Raw genomic sequence first — 11,428 nt, forward strand, 5'->3', positions numbered from 1 at the left:
TATCATTTTTTTTAAATCAGGTGTCCTAAGGCAATCTCACAGACAAAGGTAGGCACAGACAGCAGGATTTCAAATGGGATGGTGAAAGAACCTTTTCATTATTTATAAAAATGTATGATGCACTCCATTTAAAAGAACAAAGACAGACAGACTAGTCTTAATCCTTCAAATGTTAAGTCAAAACTCCCTGAATTGCTTTCTCGAATGGGCTTCAATTACAGAAGATGAAAAATCCCCGATCATGGATGTGTTGAAACCAAAATGCTCCAAACTGCATGAAAATCCTGAGTTAAGTACAAAAGTCCAAGTTTATAACATGAAAATAAAAATGAGGTCAAATCATCAGCCTTGGGCTAAAAAGGGAAGAGGCCCTTTGAAGTTAAAAAACTAAATATAACAAGTTCAAATTTTAAGAAAGAGGGAGGGGCATCCCATTTTTCTTTACTGTATGTAGTTCTCCCTCTTCTATAAAAACAACAACAACAAAATTCTGCCTCTTTAGAGAAATGGCTGATTCTATTATTAAGGAACTATTCAAGATGAGCCCGGAGCACCAGGTAGTTCCAGAAAGAAGGAAAGAACATGATCCCCCAAAGAGACAAACAAAAATACCCAGAGATGAGAGTAGGTCAAAGGGGCACAACAGCCAACTGAAAGAGGTCCCAATGGCCAAAACTGTAAACAATTTGAGCAAAAAATAAAGTAGCATTGGATTACAACCCAGAGTATGAAATAAATATCCATGAGTCCATATAGATTAATTAATACGTAGGGGAAAAGAGACAAATCTCCCAGACAGAAGAATTCCAAACAAATTATACAATCCTCCATCCTAAAGAAGAAAGAACATAGCTATTGGCTATACACAGCAGAGAGTGGGCTGCACGTAGAAACTTCCTTCCAAAGAGGATTATGAAAAAGGGGAGAAACCTTTACGGTAGAGAAATATAATAAACACTACACTTCAGGTTGGTGATCAAGGTCAACATCAATAGTCATAAATCATGTTTATAGTATGTACCTTTAACATGATGTGATTAAAATGGCACTCTGTCTCCGGGGTTTTTCTTCCCCAAGTCTATAACCCTAGTCTAATCAGGAGAAAAACAGAAGATAAATTCCAATAGAGGCACATCCTACAATACACCTTACCAGTATTACTCAAAACTGCCAAGGTCAGCAAAAACAAAGAAAGTCTGAAAAACTGCCACCGTCAGAGGAGCCAAGGGGACCTGACAACTAAACATAAGGTGGTATCCTGGAGGGGACGCCTGGAGAGTAAAAGAACATTGGGCCAAAACTAAGGAAATCTGAATAAACTATGGAATAATAAACTGATGATAATGTATCAATATTGGTTCATTAATTATAACAAATGTACCATACTAACGTCCAATGTGAATCCAGGGGAAGCTGCTCAAGAGGCTTACGTAACAACTCTCTATACTATCTTCTCAACTTTTCCTGTAAATCTAAAGTTATTTTTTTCAGTCTATTAATTCTTTTTTAAAAAGCTCTGGGACAAGCAAAAACAGAAGTGAAAACTATTCCATCAGGTATTCATTCAGTGATTAACTCCATGAGACGAAACTGTCAACCCTTACGACAAAAGCATGTTTGGACTTCAGGGAAAAAGTCAAGAAAAACCCCACTATGCCAGAAGGCAAAGATAATTCTATTCCATATTTGGAAAACTAAATTACATCCAGATTTTCCTTTCATTAAGAAGTAAAACAAGAACAGAAGAGAAAATCTCGAGAAAACCAGTTTCTTTTTATTTCTGACTCTGAGAATGAAAACTATTGGGATTCTATGAGATAGACCATAGTCACATCTCTAAATCAATGATCTTGAAAACGCAGTCATGCAGCTCAGGAGTGAAAGGTTGATGTATTTTTTAATTAAAAAGAAACTAAGATGACATTCAGTATGCAGACAAGCACAAGGACCTCACTTGTCCTTACAGTAGACGGTCATAGGTTATCTGCCGTGAGTGAGATATGCTAAGGAAACGCGAGAGCTGCACCACACAGCGGTGTCAGCAGCACCTCACCCTCTTCTCCAGTATATCAGGATGACCTGCAGTTTACCTGTGCCCAGGAAAGTAAAACTACAGATTATTCAGTTTTGCATAATCTTCATAAAATGGGTAAGTGGCTTAAAAATATTCTTTAACACATATTGAAGATAATACAAATTCTGCACAAGCATGCAAAAGCATACAAGTAAATGCTGAACTGATGACTTCTACCTCCTAGAACTAGCAAGTCTTAACAAGCTTGAGGCAGACTCTAACTAGCTCTGACAAGAACTAAGCTCTGAAGAAAGGGACGGAGGGAGGAAGGGAAATTATAAACACATTGGAACTTCAGATTTACATCAATTATCATAAATGATAAATTTATCCTTCAGTATATAGAGCAATAGGCCGCAGCCTCTCTATAATCACAGATTTTTTTTTTTAATGCCAGCTAGCACAGTGGCTATAATCCCAGCACTGTGGGCAGCCAAGGTAGAAGGATTGCTTGAGGACAAGAGTTGAGGACCAGCCTGGGCAACACAGCAAGACCTTGTCTCTATTAAAAAAAGTTTAAAAAATTAGCTTGGCACAGTGGCACATGTCTGTAGTCCTAGCTACTCTGGTGACTGAGGTGGGAGAATTGCTTGAGCCCAGGAATTCAAGGTTACAGTGAGCTCTGATCACGCCACTGCATCCCAGCCTGAGCTACAGAGTGACACACTCTCTCTAAATAAATAAGCAAGCAAACAAGCCAACTCCTCCCCCAAGAGATCTTTATATGACTCTTGTAGTAGGGCCTATGCATCATGACTTTTTACAAGCACCATAAGAGTCTAACAGGTCACCAAAGTTGAGAACCAGTGGTATGATGTCTTATGCTATTAGCTAATGACAGTGTCAAGCCCTCATAACCAGCAATGTTACTTTAAAACACTATTAATTTCATCAGTATCTCACTCTTTTTCATTGCTGTTCTCTGAAAATTTTATATATAAATAGCAAACAATAAATTATTTGTAGATTTTCATAAACATAAATGAATTCCCCTTTGAAAACTGATATGGTATGAGATTTGTTTAGGAAAAAAAACTGAAGCCCAATATTGTAAATTAAATTACATTACAATAACACACAATTTACAACAGAAAAAATATTAATGGCAAGTTATCAAGGGTTTTTATGTTCTGTTTAAAAAATTACTGAAATTCAGATAAAATGAATATTAGCCAAAGCACATGCCAGTCATTATAATAGTTATTTTGCCAAAGGACCAAAGACTATTGTTATGAATATCTCATCCCTAAAAAGTATTTCAGTTAAACCATGAAAGCTCTAGAGTACTGAATTTCGTATTCATATTGCACAAACTTCTATATTTAAGAACAGGATTTTTTTCAAGTGTGCACAGGGAAATCAAAACTGTCAAGTCAATTCGTTCTTTGAGGAAATAAATTGCATGTGGACAAAGCAGAACTATTAAAAGGCTCTGAACAAATACTCCATACCAAAGTCTATTAAAATAATTGAATTACCAATGGAATAAAAAAATTGGCAAGTCACATATAAGAAATTACTTCAGAGAAAGTAAACAAAGAGTAGAAATAAACAGGTACTTCCTTGAGAAATCTTTCTTGCCCTCTCCCAAGAGTGACCATATGGTATACGCCAGTTGCACCAGTACTGAGCCCAGCTCGGTCGGGGAGAACCTAACTCAGCGGCACTAGGGGAATTAAAGACACACACACAGAAATATAGAGGTGTGCAGTGGGAAATCAGGGGTCTCAGAGCCTTCAGAGCCGAGGGCCTCGAACAGAGAGTTACCCATGTGTTTATCAACAGCAAGTCAGTGATAAGCATTGTTTCTATAGATTGTAGATTAACTAAAAGTATTCCTTACAGGAAGCAAAGGGATGGGTAGAAATAAAAGAATGGGTTTGGCTAGTTATCTGCAGTAGGAACATGTCCTGAAGGCACAGATCACTCATGCTATTGTTTGTGGTTTAAGAACGCCTTTAAGCGGTTTTCTGCCCTGGTTAGGCCAGGTGTTCCTTGCCCTCATTGCGGTAAACCCACAGTCTTCCAGCGTGGGCGTCATGACCATCACGAACATGTCATAGTGCTGCGGAGATTTTGTTTATGGCCAGTTTTGGGGCCAGTTTATGGCTAGATTTTGGGGAGACTATTCCCAACACACCAGTATAATAATAAACTGTGTCCCCTTTCATTCATTCACAAACTGCCCTGGCTTAGACAATAAATTATATAATCACTCTATCCTCCATCATCTTCAGCTTCCAGCCCATCCTTCCATTTCAGTCTCCAGCAAAACTTACTTCAATGAGATGTACATCCTACCATATCCCGTAAATAATGCTCGTCAGGGTCACCAGTGACCTCTTCTGTAAAACTCAACAACTAATTCTCAGTTCTCTTCTTGCCTACCCACATCTCAGCAGCATAATAGGTAGATCACTTTTTGAATCTTTCTTCTTGAATGATCAGGGAGGGGGGCGGTGGGGGAGAAAGGACAGGGACAGGAAATAAAGTAGGGAGAGAGTTGTGTAGTTGCACTTTGTGAACCGTCTCCAGTTTCATTAGCTTTTTCTTGAACTCTCATGATCAAAACACGATTTAGCAATTTGAAGGCAAGACAATTGGTTTTTGCTGCTGTTGCTGTTGTCCTTTCTAGTACCCTTCTTGGAACATTTGGTATCATATTGATTTAAGTGTAGTACTCAGGGCTTCAGGACATGGAGCCATTGAGTTTTAAGAGGGAGTAATTTCATTCTGCAAAGAATCACTTTGGGCAAGCAATCCCCCCCATCCCCTGACTTGAGGAAAACACCCTCTATTGGTTCTCCTTCTTCTATGTGACTGACCCACTCCTTCTCAGTCTTGTTTTCTGCTTATTCCTTATCTGCATAGAAAGTACTGAATAAAACTTGTTGAGTAAATAGTGAATATCTCTAGTTTCTATATGTAAGAGTGTCCCAGATGCAGATCTTTGGGCCTTTTCTCAATCTATACCCATTCCCTAAGTAATCCCCTTCAGTCTCATGGCTTCAAATGCTGTCTATAATGGTGACTTTCATATGCATGACACCAACCTGGGGTTTCCCCCTAAAGTCCAGAACTCTATGTCTAACTTCGTATTCAACAATTCCACTTGGATAGCTAACAGATGTCTCAAACTCAACAAGTCCAAAATCAGACTCCTGAATCTTATCTCCATGCAAACCTGCTCATCCACAGTGCTGCCCAACCGAGTACCATATCTACCACCAACACTCTACTCCCCGTGAACAGTTTTCATCTCTAGATTGTATAAAACAGCCCTCTAATTGGCTTCTCTACTTCTACACTTGCCTCTCTTATACTCTATTCTCCACACACCAGCCAGATGGATCTTGTTAAAATATAGTCAGAGGAAGTCATTTCCCTGTTCAAAAACCTCCACTGGCTTCCTTTCACAGTAAAAGTCAAATTCCTCACAAATCACCTACAAGCCTCTACATGACCTGGCTTCTCTCTCTCCCTACTGTATCTCCTATCTCCCTCCCTCCTCCCCCACAGCCCCCATTCCTGCTACAGACACACTGCCCTCCTTGCTGCTCCTAAAACATACGGAGCACAATGCCACCTTTTAGACTTTACTGTAGATAGCCACATATTCAGTGAATGTCCTACTTTCCCTTTCACACTAATTCCTCGGCTCTCCGCTCAAATGTTAGTTATCATAGAACTTCCCTGAGCAATCTATATAAGATAGAAACACCTCCGACTCCACACTAGCACTCACTCTTAACCTGATTTGTTTTTTATAATAAATTTATCACCAGTTTGTTCATTCAATCTTTTTTCTAATGTCTGTCTCCCCACACTAGTACATAAATTCCTGAGTCCATTACCTAAAACAGTGCCACACACACAGTAAGCACTCAATAAGTATCTGCTGAGTGGCTCTTTCAGCAATGACTTTATGTCCATTTACAATAAATCAACTCCACATACTTTCTCTAATAATCAAGTGACTCGTCCCCAATTTGAATAGGTACTTTTCACTTGGTTGCTTGCCCAAAGGATTCTTTGCAGAATGAAATTACTCCCTCCTAAAAATCAATGGCCCTTTCTAGGTCCTGAAGCCCTGAGTACTACACTTAAATCAATACGATACAAAATGTTCCAGGAAGGGTAGTAGAAAGGACAATGGCAACAGCTACAAATGCCAATTGTCTTCCCTTCAAATCGCTAAATCGTTTTGCTCATGATAGTTCAAGAACAATCTAATGAAACTGGAGATGGTTCACGAAGTGCAACTACAAAGTTTGTAAATAATTTATTTGAGAATAGATTAAGTATTTTTGAGGTAAATAGATGTTTAGGCTTACTACCTATATAGAGAAGAAAGAAATTCATGTAATACACCTTGAGCCCTACAAACCTGAGTATATATCTAGTTATTGTCATCCAACCTTTCAAGTTGAAAGTGTAAACAGATTCTGAATGGTTTAAATCAATTTCCATCTAAGAGCATTACCTCCCATGATGCAACTGTAATGGGTCTGTCCAAGTTTACTAAACCTAATATTATAAAATCTATGCCACTATAAACAAAATGCCCCAATAAATTCTCACAAGAATCTATATATGTTAGAAATGCATGAGAAAAAGAACACTTTATATTTTACAACTAGTAAGCTTCTGCTCTGTAGGAAGTGGGGGGAAGTGCAAGTGAAACCTGACAAAGTTCTGAGTCTTTCTTGACATGAAAGTAGAAGGTTATAGCAAGAAATTTTTTCTTTATTTACCCTTACAAAGGTTAGCCATATTCTTGTTGCCAATAAACACATTCTCACTATAACCCAAATGAATGAAGTTGAGTTCTTTATCGTGGCACACTGACACCTCTGGATTGCTGGCAGAGTTCAAAGCTGCTCCATCAACTGTCCCTTGCCCTGCAGACATGGGGCACAATAAACTGTGTTTCCTGTCAATCAAGAAAATCAATCACTGCCTAGCAAACTGTAGATGTAATGCCATAACCCTAAGGGTTTGTCATAAAGTACTAAAAATTATAGTCCAACACATTAGTTTTGACATGTTGACAACAGGGCCCACAATAGTCTTCACACTTGAAAAGTCTGTTCAAAACACTCCCTGAAGGCAGACTCTAAGTTTGGAATGCGCTTCTAAAACAAACAGAGAGCCTAACTTTTATCATTAGACTACTCTTGCAACCTCAGCCCATGTCCACCCATATCAAAAAGCACAGAATCTCTTCATGGCAAGCAGTAGAAGGAAGGCCAAAGAAGTTCAACATGGCAGTCAATACTCCCTTTTAAAACCCTTTCTACTTAGGTTTGGTTAGGTTTGATGAGAATTATTTTGGGAACAGGTGGGCTTTAAAGCTTTGTGGGCTTCATATGTAAAAACTGTATTCATCCATTCTTACACTGTTATGAAGAAATACCTGAGACTGGATAATTTATAAAGGAAAGAGGTTTCATTGACTCACAGTTCCGCATGGCTGGGGAGGCCTCAGGAAACTTACAATCATGACGGAAGGCAACTCTTTACAAGGCAGCAGGAGAGAGAATGAGTGCCAGCAGGAGAAATGCCAGACGCTTATAAAACCATCAGATCTTGTGAGAACTCACTCACTCTCACGAGAACAGCATGGGGGAACCACCTCTGGGATTCAGTCACCTCCCTGCAGGTCCCTCCCACGGCATGTGGGAATTATGGGATTACAATTCTAGATGAGATTTGGGTGGGGACACAAAGCCAAACCATATCAACAATACTAAGAATAAACAATTATAGTATGTAGATCTTTTCTTTCTTTTTTTAATATTCCTTAAAGAGGACTTTGACTCGAGTCATGCCAATACATATAATTAAATACATGTGCTCACTTGCCAGCATATATACTAAAAATACAATCAAAATAAGTACACATTAAGCTAAATTAGACATATTTAAACAACAATCTGATGTCCCCTGAGACCTATAGTTTGAGAGGAAAAAACTGACAATTACTTGAAATTACAGAGTTTAAAAAGCACTTTTAATAACCTTCTTTAAATGATATAGATTATATAACACACTACGTCATCAAAGTACTTCTGAATAGAAGTCATTTTATTCACTCAGTTTTTTAAAAATAAAATGTAAAAATTCAAATGCAAAAGACCTCTGTTTCACGAATGACTTCTGATTACACAGACACAATCCACCATATCAAGAATCAAACCCATACTGAAGGAAATCTTACTAAACCCAAAGTAGGCAAACATTTTCATCTCACGGGCACCGTGGGCTTTAAGAGAAATTAGAGTAACTTCTGCTCTCAATAGGAAAAGTTTTGACACCAACTGATGACTTGCACCTGGCCACAGATAAGTACTCTGGCAAATAATACCACCTCAGTCTCAGTGTCCCTTAATCAGATCCAGGTCCAGGTGAAGTAAACAGAACAAGTCAGGTTTCTCTACAATTGCTTTTCTTTTTCATAGAGATTATATGTCACCAAAGCTGGAGTGCAGTGGCACGATCTCAGCTCACTACAGCCTCCACATACAAGGTTCAAGCAATTCTCATACCTCAGCCTCCCAAGTAACTGGGATTACAGGTATGCCCCAACACATTCAGCTAATTTTTGTATTTTTAATAGAAACAGGGTTTTGCCACATTGGCCAGGATGGTCTCGAACTCCTGATCTCAAGTGATCCGCCTGCCTCAGCCTCCCAAAATGGTGCTGGGATTACAGGTGCGAGCCACCACATCTGGCCTATGTAATTGTGTGTGTGTGTGTGTGTGTGTATACATACACACAAAAAAAAAGTTTGCTAAGAAAGAATATTCAAAGGTTTTGTTTTCAAGAGAAAGAATGGAAAGAACACAAAATCCCATTGATACAGCTGTGCTATGTCCCACATAGTGAAATAGCTATATATTACCTAACAAGGAACATTCTCCAAGACAAAAATTAGTAGAAAAGCAGGGTTCAAATAACAGATATTACATTAACCATTTGTGTAAAAAAAATTTTAATATATATGTATATTTTTACATTTGTATCTTTTCATCCTTAGACTATCCATCCAAGGGGAAATGTTAGAGCAGAATAGTGAAAAGAAGCATTACTTTGCATCTCTTACTCTTATATCTTATTAATTTTGTACTTTTAAACAATTATTTTACTTATTTTTTGAGACGGAGTCTCACTCTGTTGCCCAGGCTGGAGTGCAGCTGCGCAGTCTCCACTCACTGCAACCTCTGCCTCATGGGTTCAAGCGATTCTCCTGCCTCAGCCTCCTGAGTAGCTGGGACTACAGGCGCCCGCCACCACACCTGGCTAATTTTTTGTACTTTTAGTAGAGACGGGGTTTCACCATGTTAGCCAGGATGGTCTCGATCTCCTGACCTTGTGATCAGCCCGTCTCGGTCTCCCAAAGTGCTGGGATTACAGGCGTGAGCCCCTGCACCCGGTTTGTTTTTTTTTTGTTTGTTTGTTTGTTTTTTAAGAGACAAGGTCTCACACTCTGTTGCCCAGGCAAGAGGGCAGTGGTGCAATCATGGCTCACAATAGTCTCAAACTCTTAGACTCAAGTGATCCTCCTGCCTGCCTATCTGACAAGTACCTGGGACTACAGGAACACACTACCAAACCCAGTTAGTTTTTTTTGTTGTTGTTGTTGTTTCTGTAGAGGTGAGGTCTCTATGTCAGGAGTCCCCAACTCCCCAGCCGCATATCAGTACTGGTTCATGGCATATCAGTACTGGTTCATGGCATATCAGTACTGGTTCATGGCCGGTTAGGAACCGGCTGCACAGCAGGAGGTGAGCAGCAGGCTAGCTAGCATTATCACCTGAGCTCCGCCTCCTGTCAGATGAGCAGTAGAATGAGACTCTCACAGGAGCACAAACCCTACTGTGAACTGCGCATAAGGGACCTAGGTTGCGTGATCCTTATAAGAACCTAATGCCTGATGATGTAAACTGGAACAGTTTCATCCCCAAACCATCCCTCATCCACCCCACCCCTTTGTCCGTGGAAAAACTGTCTTCCGTGAAACTGGTCCCTGGTAACAAAAAGGTTGGGGACCACTGTTCTATGTTGTCCAGGCTGGTCTTGAATCCCTGGCTTCAAGCCATCCTCCTGCCTCTGCCTCCCACAGTGCTGGGATTACAGGTATGTGCCACTGTGCCCAGCCTCTATTATTTTAAAAAATAAAAATACTTATATATATATTTGTATATATGTAATATTTGTATATATGTATATAATATCTTGTATATATGTAAAATACAAGTTTCTACTGATGAAAAGGAAAGCAACCGCCCAGGCAATGTATCCCACTCCTAAGAAGTCGCTGGCCAACAATCCTTAAACATTAGGCTAGAATATAATAAAGGGTCATTAAAATGATAGATTGTTTGGGTTTCAGACTAAAAGTAAAGCAAATAATTTTTGCAACACTATCTAGCATCCTTTCTTCCCAAAAATTACCAAATAATTCATGCTGATTTGTCTGAGTAGACTGGAAACTTCTAAGAGACTAGGGAAAGGGACTTAGGACCACCAATTCCCTAAACAGCAAAAGGAGATGCAACTCATTCTACTCTAAACATCATGTAGGAGATTTTCCCTCTGCTGAAATAAGTTATAGGGAACTCAGAAAACATTTATTTTTCAGAGTTTAGGGGGAGATTTTATAAAAGTATTATATTTAAGAATTTACTCATATCCATCCCAATTCCTAACTCTATTCATCTTTTTAAAAACCTTCTTGACATAACAACAGTTCTCTTCATCAATAGTGACTAGAAATGAATACAGAAAAGGTATAACATGTCAAAACCATACCCTTAGGAGAGTAGAAATGAAAAGCAGAAGGGAAAATTAACTTTTTCTATATTTGCCTTTAGATCAGATAAATGTTTACACTAAGTCTGTACTACATTTAAAAGCTTTGTTAAAAAGAAGTGAGGATAGGAAATTTGAGTAATTACAGAAGATTAAAACAGATCGGAAAATTATTAACAGGCTGAGGTACACTCCAAAATATTTCTGTTCTGTCAGAGGAAGAAGCAGCCGCAGCAACAGCCACATATTAGTTAAAGGAAAGCAATGCTGCATTTGCATTCATTTAGTCACAAATCTCATTTGATACTCATTTATGAAACTTTTAAGAATTTTAACAGCATGAGCAGTGCACTTTTTAGTCAATAGCTTCAGCACTGAAATTATGAGAACCAAGTATATCAAAGTAGGAGTAGTTCAACAAGGAAAATAAAGGGGCTTCTTTCTTAGAAAAAAACATTGAAGATAAAAAGGTACCAAAATTACTTGCCTCAATTTCAGAATAAAGTTCTAAAACTACATCTCTGTATATACATACTGTG

At 38.8% G+C, this 11,428-nt stretch overlaps 1 protein-coding gene across 4 annotated transcripts in view; it reads right to left on the reverse strand.

Annotated features, from left to right (window-relative positions):
• Nucleotides 1-11,428, reverse strand: part of TPK1 (thiamin pyrophosphokinase 1) — a 391,064-nt gene that overhangs the window by 320,255 nt on the left and 59,381 nt on the right. The gene's annotated exons all lie outside the window — the stretch shown is intronic.

The sequence above is a fragment of the Macaca fascicularis genome, chromosome 3 (assembly GCF_037993035.2).
Source record: "Macaca fascicularis isolate 582-1 chromosome 3, T2T-MFA8v1.1".
Lineage (NCBI taxonomy): Eukaryota > Metazoa > Chordata > Mammalia > Primates > Cercopithecidae > Macaca > Macaca fascicularis.